General features: G+C 38.5%; 1 pseudogene; it reads left to right on the forward strand.

Moving 5' to 3' along the window:
* The first annotated feature begins 245 nt into the window (after positions 1-245).
* LOC110293351 overlaps positions 246-10,905 on the forward strand; it is a 58,351-nt pseudogene continuing 47,691 nt past the window's right edge.

Below are 10,905 nucleotides of genomic sequence, written 5' to 3' on the forward strand. Positions count from 1 at the left end.
TCCCTTGAGTAAGCAAGTCCAGTCATAAGTCTGTTGGTGATTGCTAGAGAGTCCATGCTCCATGCCTATGTAGGGAAGAAGAGACCAGATCATATCCCAGGGAATCTCCTTCAGGGGAAGCTCTCATAAACTGTTCCTTACACAGACTGGCTCTTCCTGGAGTGTTCAGAAGTTCTCCTTGCTTTCTCTGTTCCTCTGCTGCTGACTCTGGATACTGCTCTCCTTTTCCACAATTGATTTAGGACATGAATGGCTTAAGGAAAGCCAAAAGAGGGATAAAAGCTTTAAAGGACACCAATGTGAAAAGGTAATGCATTTGCTATTTCCACTGCCAACAAAACAAAACAATTAAGGTCTACATAGCAGCAAACAAATTTAGGTTAGGCATCAGAGAAAAGAAGATACCAGACATCAGCCATCCAACAATGATGATGTGACATAGTTTTCCCACAGAAGATTGTGTGGCTTCCTTAGGAGGTATTTAAGAGAATGGTTGACAAGGTTTTATTTTTTTTAAACATGTGAATAGAGTTTTATCAGAGAAGAGGAAAAAGTAATTGGCTGTCCTTTGCTAGTCAATAACTATAAATCACATGACTTCAATAATTCATCCACTTGGAAAAGGACACTAATCTTTATTTGCGTCTCCTTTAAGCAATGAAGTCATTATCCTTTCTGAGATAAAAATCTGCTCACACATTTTGTTTTTTTGGAACTGACTTTTCTGTTCATTTACCAATCTGATCAAAGCATGTATTTCCTATAAACCCTTTTACATGTAATAAAATTCCAGAACTCTTCCTTGATACAGATGGGAGTGGGGGTGATCAGCATAATGAACTGAAGATAAATTGCTATGAGTTTGAGTTAAAGGCCTGGCCCCTGTGGCTTTCTTGAGATTCTTTTTAGGCTTGTACCAGGGACTAACCAAATTCCAGACCTACACAAAACAATAAGAAGTTAGAACTATAGTTGTTTTGGCCTCCAAAGTGGCCACATTGACCAGATTCAACTGTGCTTTCTAGGTATCGGTTCTGGGGGTTGTTCCATTTTGTTTATAAGAAAAATGTTGTAATATAATATTGCAACTTGCTAATACAGACTTCCCCCTCCTGTCATCTCCTACCAAAAGATGTACACATCTCTTCCCTCCTGGCAATATCATGTCTTCCTGAAGAACGGTTGGGCACAAAGATGTCATGAAGACTTAGTATGCTGTGCTGGCTGCTGTCTATGCATTATTCACACACACACACACACACACACACACACACACACACACACACACTTTTTCCTCATGCCAGGCAGATGTTTTGCTACTGACCTTTGTCTCTAGCCCCATGTCACATCTATCTATCTATCTATCTATCTATCTATCTATCTATCTATCTATCTATCTATCTATCTATGTGAGTACACTGTAGCTGTGTCACCTTTCATGATGAAGTCTGTTTCCCTTTCTTCCACTCACCTTTCTGTCTTCATTTTAAACCTCTCTTTCTTGAGAAATTTCACTGAAGTTCAGGGTAGACTAGGTCTCTTACATACTGCTGCACTCTCCTGCATTTCTTTGGCACTTCTTCATTCATACTGAGAGTTTATTTAAAATGCCTTCTTCTTTGATCCATCTCTGTTTTCAAGGATGATTTCTGTTTTGTTTCCTTTCCATTCCTCCCTACCAGTTGTCCTTCTTAGAAAAGAGAACTTGTTTACAGCTCTTCCTGGACACACTGTCATCTCTCTGGAAGCTAACATTCCAACAGCACAAATCCCTGTGGTGTTTCCTACAGGTCAGACAAAGCTAGCTCACCCTGGAACTGTGGCTTCATTTCTGAAAATTTGAAGAGATTTTATTTTCCCCTCATAACCTCTCTCTGATGTTGGTAATTTCATTTGCAGGTGAGATAATGCATTTTTCCAATCAGAAGTGTGACTTTTAATGTACATCCTTGCCAGAGATAAGTACTTTGATCTAAATTTCATTTACTATCTCAATGAGTTCTCATCTGATTTTCTGTGAATACTTTTGAGGGATGCTGATGGCACCCTGTGGCAGGTGGAGCCAAGGGGAAATCATTCAAGGAATAGAAGTGTCCCTGATCATCATTTTACCAACAGTTGGGATGACTTCCAAATGTGACCCTCTCCAGACCTGTTCTGCTTGTATTGACAACACACTAACATGAGAGAAGCCACCGTAGGTGAGGCGCTGGTGCTGGCTCCTGTGGTCTGCATTAGTTGGCAATGTTTACCTTGGAGCAGAGACTGATGAAGTGAGAATAGCCGTTTAGTCAGAAAGTATGATTAAGTGGACAACTGCTGCCTTGGAGCAATGCTAGATCTTTCCTGGTTTTTTAAATGCCTTCCTATCTAGCACCTCTGGAGGGACCTAACTTAGAGATCCCTGGGGTGAGTTTACAAGCAAGACAAGGAGTTTCCTGAAAGGAAAAGAATGAATATCTGACAATCTCCAGGTTACAGATTAGTGTACTGCATTACAACTCCCGATGACTTGAATTTATGTCAACTTGAGTTCAGAAAAAACCAATATATTCTTTTTAATATAATATTTTTATTAATTCTTTTGATATTTTCATGGATGCAATATATATATATATATACATACATACACACACACACACATATATATATATATATATATATATATATATATATATGTATATATATATATATATATATATACACCCATTCCTCCTCCTAATTCCTCTCAGTCCACTCTCACTCAACTCCCTTCCGAACTTCATGCCATTATTAGTATTATCATCATCATTATTATTATTACCCAGCAAATGCAATTTTTGCTGCCTATATACTTATAAGTGTGAGGTCATCCACTAGAACATGCTAACCAACCAGGGACTGTACCTTCCCTTCCAGGAGCCACCAATGTCAGTCAATAGCTGCTCAGCTAAGAATTGGGGCTGGTGAACACCTCCTGCCTATAAGTTGGAAGATGTACTGGCTTGATCTTGTGCAGATGAAATCTGTCAGCTACAATAATGACCAGTGTGACAAGACATGTCCATGGCTGGAATAGTAGCATGACTATTATATAAGTAACCAATTACTTTCTCATTGGATTGAAGGCCCACTCCATAGGAGGTCATGCTTGCCTGGTTCTATAAACCTGGATAAATCCATAGGTCTCAGATCTCATTAGATCAGTTTATTTGTGAAGTAGACAGTGGTCAACACAGGAACTCACTACTCATTAAAACACAGAGAACAAGTGTTTGTGGAGTATCCATCCTTGGGTGGGACATCTATATCCCATCACCTTCCCCAAGGCTCAGGAACTACCTCAGAAGTGGGCAAGGGGGTATATCAGAGCCAGGATTGAGGTATGGTTCTGGGTGAAACAATATCTTCTGTCATGGCAGAGTGGCAGCAGTTATGACCACACAGCAACTGTGGTTACTCACAAAAAAAACTTATATACTCTCAAGAAATATACTAAATAAAGACACCAATAACTGCCAACGAGAAAACACCCAAGAGAGAGGAGGGTAGGTTGTCCCAGTAACACCATTGAAAGTCTGTGCAATGAACTATAAACTTGAAGTTGAGGTCTATGTTATAGACCTTCCCCCCCAAATTCTAAGCATAAAGTCAGTGTATCCTGAACTTTACATTATGGTATTAAAGCCAGAAAATAGTAAAATATATACTTTATAGCAGCATCTTTCAATATTTCTTAGACATTGATGCAACCATCTTATATTAGGAATTCAAAAATATTTTAAAGCTTCTACATGAGCACATTGGGAAGAGAAACAGATTACGGAATCCAGTGACTAAGAGTTCCTCTTTTTCTTCAGTGTATTGATATGAGTTTTGTTAGGTTTAAACATAGGAAGAATTGGGTCAAGGGGCAATTGGAATATATAGTTGAGCAATCTTAGTCAAGGTGTGGTTCCACCTATCCTTGATTTAGCTGGATCTGCAAGATAGTCCTTATGTTCTTATGACTGTTATCACATGAGAGGACCAATCTGGCTTCTACAATATGGCCAATTCTACTGTACGTGCAACCTCACATTCATAGGAAATTTGTATAATTACCTTCATCTGGGAAGTAGGCTTTGTCTTATAAATTTTGTTATTGGAATCCAAAGTAACTACAGGAATAGAACAAGGACTTATCTCTGAACCTTTGAGCAGATAAGTTGTTTTCCACAAAGGAGTGGAGACTTTGCCAACCTGCAGAGCTAAGCAGATGATCTGAAGTATAGGATGCATACACATACATACATACACACACACACACAGACACACACACACACACACACACAGACACACACACAGTGAAGGCAAAGACACCAGGCTTTTATCCAATCTTTAGTTACCCTGTGGGCCCAAGTGGATGCTCTTAGCAAAAGTAGATACTACATGCCCTTTTCAGTTTCACACTATATATTCTTTGGCTTTGGACAATATTGAATTATTTTTGAGATTCTAACTCTGTAGCCCAGGCTGTCTCAGATGGCTTCAAACTCATGGTGTTTCTCTTAGTTTGGCCTCCCAAGAGTTAGCACTACAGATGTAAACCACCACATCCCACCGGTTTTAGAAGGTTTAATGGAAAAGAAAAACTATTGCTATATTTCACCAAATGCCATGTTGTCTGTCAGAAGCACTTTGTCTATCAGTGGTCTTTTCTTTGGAAACTGTGCTTCTTATGAATAACTGCAAGCTGAACGTTGGTGGGAAAGTTTAAAGAATCTGTGGGTTTAAGTACAGTGTCCTAGTGGATATCTTTTGTAGCAATTCCAGTTCCTCTTTCCTTGAGGATAATCAGTGAGATGCATCAGTGAGAAGTTCTCCCCTTGCTGGTTTTGGTTTGATTTGGCAAAAGGGAGACACTAGCAGGAGAGACAGATGGTAGAGAGGGGCTGAGACAGGATGTTTGTTCCCACTCCTTATTCTCTCCTGCAGGATCAAGGATGGAAAGAAACCACTGAATAACAATGGTGCTGTAGATCAACACAATTTTTAGCCTGACCCCAGGAAATGTAGGGCTAATGCTGCCTCTGCACTGCCAGTCATGGATTACCTAAATGATGCCCATGCCTTTCTAAAGAAGTCCTTTACTAATTTCTCCTCGAATTCCAAATTTGAGTCTGCATCCATGTCTACCAGGAACATGCTAGACCCAAAGTTCTTTAACCTTTATTTCTCATGGACCAGCTGCTGAGAGCTCATCAGACTGCGGGGCCCCTCCCTGATAAATCACAATCAGCCTCTTAAGAAGATTCCCAGATGACTGGGGTGTACATTAAAGTTTAAAAAGCATTGGCTTGACACATCGGTGGATATAATCAAATCTAGCACCAGCATGTTAATGGCTTATTAAGAGACTATTATCTAGCCCTCAGTCTCCACTGGGGAATTCTTCTTCATCTCTTTTATTATTATTATTATTTGTATGAAGTGATAATGAAAAAATCTAAAATGGAAATGGACTTATTTGGAAAACGTACAGAATCTTATGTAAAATGTGTTTGTTCTCATCTTTAAAAATGATTTCATTTTAAAATCAGTAGCATCTTTTGGGAGAAAAACACTGCTCACAGATACAGTCACGAATAACAACTAGGTCCACTTAGGTCAAACATCACTAAAAAAGAGGGGAAAAGCAGAGCTGTCTGAGAGTCTGCCATATTGGATAGAAGCATTGGCAATTAGAGCTTCACTTGTCAGCACTAAGCTATTCATATTGATTTTTCTATCTGTGCAAACTGGAAGTTTGGAATTTGGAATGAAGAACTAATTGTAAACAAGATCACTCTGGATGATAGAAAGAACATTTAGTCAATTTAAGAACACAATCCTCGATAATTTTTGACACTTATCTGGTACAAAAGGCAAGGGAGGCTCCAGAGCTCTGTGGATTGGCTGGTCAGTTTAAAACATTTCACATTCTTCAGAGGGAAAATGAGACATGCACTATGTATAGACAGCCCTAAAAGCCCCACTTCTAGGATAAAGAGATTTATGGGAAGGAGGCTTTGGTTATTCACCCTCCTGACTGCACAACATTAGCCCCTCTGCACCAAGTCTTTTTTTAAAAAAAAAATAATAATTAAAAAATTCCTCGTATTAGTGAGAAATGCTTGGTTTATAGTTTAAGCCTGTAATAAGGCATTCTGTTCTCAGTGATCACTAGGTAGTCAATAGCCCTGAGTTGTATGGGATGCACAAGATGGCCTGTTTGGATGGCCATCTGCCATCTGCCTGTCCTTTTGTTCTATGATTGTATTTGTTGTGGGAGTGCAGTCCCTCAGACTCTGGGAGAGTGCCTGGTTAAAGGTGGTACACCTCATTTTTAACCTGGTAACCTTCTAATGGTCCCCACTCTGAACACCGTATCCTTATTATGACTTTCTTCTATGTTGTCACAGAAGTAATATACAAGAAAACACATACAGTCTTCAATCCCTGGGTTTAGAACAATGAGTCAAGAAGTGTGTGGTCACAGTTAGTACACATGGGTGAGACAGGTAACTCATATGGCCATGTATATTGCTGATTGCCTTGCCCCACTCCTTCTATTTGTCCCTCAGCCCCTATTTTTCCCCTTCCCCCTCAGTAACCTCCTTTCTCCTACATAGCCTATGTGTCTCTGCTTCTTCTCCTCTTCTGTCTTTCTTTCCCCACCTTTTGCTCTCTGTCTAGTTTCATAGCCTGTAACTATCACACTCACTTAAATGCATACATATAGGCATGAAGGTTAGGCTCTGAGATATGAGAGAGATGTATCTTTTGTCTATTCAAATCTGGGTGAACCACCCTTGTTATAATACCATCTATCCCATTCTTGATAGCTGAATAAAATCCCATTGTGTGTGTGTGTGTATATATATATCACATTTTCATTATCCTTTCTTCTGTTTATGGACATCTAGGCTGGTCCCATTTCCTTACTATTATGAATAATGCCACAATAAACATGGGTATACAAGTGTCTCAGAGGTAGGGTATAAAATCTTTGGAAATATGTCCAGGAATGGTATATCTGGGTCATATGATAGTTCTTCTTAGTGACTTCCATAATTGCTGTAGTAATTTACAACATTGAAGAGGGTTCCTTTTCCCCACATTCAGACGAGCATCTCTTACCATTTGCTTTCTTGATCAGAGCTATTCTGACCAGGCTGAGATGGAATCCCACAGAATTTTAATTTGCACTTTCCTGTTATCTAAGAATGTTAAACACATTTAAAAACACTTATTAGGCATTTATGTTCTAGAGAATTGTCTGTCCATTTTTTTATCTTATTAATTGAATGAAGTTTGGGCATCTAATTTTTTAACTTTTTCACATATTCTGGATATTAGCTCCTATCTAAAATATAGCTGGCAACAATTTTCTTTTGTTCTATGGGCTGTCTCTTTGCTCTATTAAAAGTTTATTTTGTAGTTTAGGGCATTTATAATTTTGTGTAACCCAGTTTGTTATTCTTAGGGATATTTTCTGGGCTACTTGAGTCCCAGTCAGAAAGTTCTATCCCAAACTATATCTTGAGGTATGTGCCCTGAGTTTTGGTGTTTCCGGTTTTACATTAATATCTTTGATTCACCTTGAATTGATTTTCATTCAGGGTGAGAGATGTGGATCTAACTTCATTCTTCTATGTTTGGTAAAAATATACAAAAAAGACCAATGGAGCAGAAGATTGATCCCCAAAATAAGCCCGCACAACTGTGAACATTTTCACAGAAGTGTTGAAAACATATATTGGAAAAAGGACAGCCTATTTAACAAATGTTATTAAGAGCAGTGACATGGTGACAAAGGACAAGACTCTGGCCCAACACTCTATAGTCGCTCCTAACCTTGTCCTTACTGCTACACAAAGTGACAGACTCTTTGTACCCTAGTGTGCTCAATGGAGACCTAATTACTATTATTAATGAGGTTGTTTTGAACTTTAAAAGCACTTCGAATGGTGTCTGGCAAATAAAGGGGATGTGTTTATATTTATTGCAATGAGAATCATGCTCAGCAAACAATGTTGTCCAGAAAATATCTTAACATCAGGAGTTAGCATTCCACATTATTAAGTAAAATTTTCACTTTTTGAGTTTGCTTAATGTTTTGTTAGATTATTATTATATATTAGTTGCAAAAACTTGTAAAATTTACAACTATTAGCATTTTAATATATTGTTTCTGGATCTTTAATCCAAATATGCTTATGAAATAAGTATATGTATATCTACTAAAGACAACTGTATGTTCTTTCTCATACACAAATATTAAAATGTATAACCATATATTTATATAAATATCCATATGTTTGCTTTATTATGAATATGTATCTGTATATTATGTATTTGTGGTGGTTTGAATGAGAGATATCTCCTATAGGCTTGCCTATGTAAACACTTGGTTCCCAGTGAGCAGCATTACCTGGGGGAGGTTTAGGAGGTATGGCTTTTCCTGGAGGAAATATGCCACTGGAGGTGGGCTTTGAGACTATAAAACCTCATGCCACTTTCAGTTTGTCCTTCTGCTTCATGCTTGTCATTGAGATGTGAGCTCTCAGCTTCCGGATCCTGCTGCCATGCCTCTCCGCCATAGTGGGCTCTTATTCCTCTGGAACAGTGAGCCAGACAAGCTCTTCCATTAGTCGTCTTTTTGATCATGGCATTTTATTACAGCAACAAAAAGATAACTAAGGCAATATTATTATATATTAAAATAAAACATGCATATGCACATGTTTTATCACATAAATTATCTGTTTAAATCATTTATTTTCTTATTTAGGTAACTATATATTGTACATGTGAATTACATATTAAGTGTGTTTTTGTTACGATGTATATTTTTCATAAAGAAGTTTAGTACATTGCAAATAGAAGAGTGCATGGTAGTAACAGAATAAACAATGTGCACATTTTTAAAATAAAAAAAATCTAGTTTATTTTCACTATACCCTTTTAATTAAATATAACTACCTCCTCATGCCAACAAGTATCCTTTGAAAGCATGAGGTTTTTTTTATACATAAGTTAAAACACTTAAAATGTGACTCTTTGTGTCTTGAGGAATGTGGCATCCACTCTAGCCTTGGGTATGTGTAACTTTGTTTTTCTTAACTAGCTTCCCCCAACCCTCGCCATGCTCATGCTATATTAAAACCTTGTCTTTAAAAACTTTAACATTGCCTCAAGAGAAGAAATAAAACATGGTTCTTAATGTCTGTTAAGTATCAGATTACATGGATGCCACAATATATTATCCCAACTCCTGTTTTCTTTTTCTTTCTTCTTTTGTCTTGCTTTTTGCCTATTTCCAATTACTCCTCATAAACAATAATGCTTTGATGAACGGTATTTTACATACATTTTTATGCACTGACTTCCTCTTTCAGTCAAGATGGAGTAACCATGACCAGATTTATTTTCCACATCAAACGACTACAGCAATCAGAAAGAGCACAAAACACTAAATTCAGACATTGGACAGCAGACAGTCTGAGACAGTGGTCTCCGAGAGAACAGAAACAAATGAGATAAGCCAATGGTTGTCCCATTTGCCTGGAAAGAGATCCAGATTGTATCCCAAGAAGAGAGAACACAGGGAGAAGCCAGTGGTTTCGTTGTGTTGGGGAAGTCTTCAGTCAGATTCAAGTAGCTGGGGGTTTCAGGGTAGAGCCAGAGAGGAGGAAACTGTTCAGAAAGAACGCTACACAGAAACTTCACCCTGTGGAGGACTTCCATGCATAAATGAGTAAACTCTGGGAGACAAAGCCACACCAAAGAGAAAACAAAACAGTGCACATGCTTACAGCCAGCCAGGAAGAAACGATTCCTCCCCACCATAAGGCAAACCTCACAATACCCAGGGTATGACAAAAGTGTTTAGACAGCAATTATTTTCATTGTGGAGTAAAATTAGTTCTAAACTAAAGTCCTTCCTGTCTCAGAGAACAAAGTTTAAAAGCAGGACTGGAAACAAAAAAAATCATCTCTGGCGATCTTAACTGGTGCTGTCTGCCAGAATGAGTGAGATGACTCTTCACAAACCTCCATGTTAACCTGAGGAGCAATGGTTAGCAGAAAAGTTCACCTGTCCTGAAAGAGAGGATATCTTAGTCCATTAGTGTCAATCCCTGAATTCATCCAAACACAGAACAAGCATTTACCATTTGCTCGCTTTCCGCATTTAAATCATCTTGTAAGGGCATTCTCTTCTTAATGGCTGCTGTAAAACCATGATTTGGGAATCAGATATGGCCCCAATTCTACAGCACCCTCCAAACAGCATTACTGAAACGCACCGTGATGAAGAGAAAGAAAGACACACACACACACACACACACACACACACACACACACACACAACCTCTGATGAGCATACCTAACCTGGTTACTAAAATACAATCACCTGTACTTCCTGTGTAGGCTTGACTTGATTGGTGCTAAACCAATAAAAACCCATTAATGTATTCAATGGCATTCTTTGTCCAAGGTAGGACACACAGATGTTTCTAGTTTCTCCTATTTTTGAATCACATACTCCATGAATGGGCTGTCTGCAGTGTGTTAAGTTCCGCCTATCGTCTTCACTCGAACATTAGCTAGTAGATGGCTTCGATTTGAGACAATTTTCAAGCAATGATTGTATCAAACTAGAATCTAATTGAGAGAAAGTAACTTCTGCTAAAATCAAAACCCCAAGCCAGAAGGTTTTCTATCTGAGAAAATTACATCCTGAGGCGCCAACACGGAATGGGAACTTGGCACCATTCAACACAACTCTGCCATTGTTCGTTCTTGTGCCTGTCGTTTGGTAAGAATCATATGGGACAGGGTAGACGTTGCTCACATTTATTATGAACCTGTCTCTAGATGAGAAAGAAAAAGAGGGAGAGG

This window comes from Mus caroli, chromosome 4 (assembly GCF_900094665.2).
Source record: "Mus caroli chromosome 4, CAROLI_EIJ_v1.1, whole genome shotgun sequence".
NCBI classification, from domain to species: domain Eukaryota; kingdom Metazoa; phylum Chordata; class Mammalia; order Rodentia; family Muridae; genus Mus; species Mus caroli.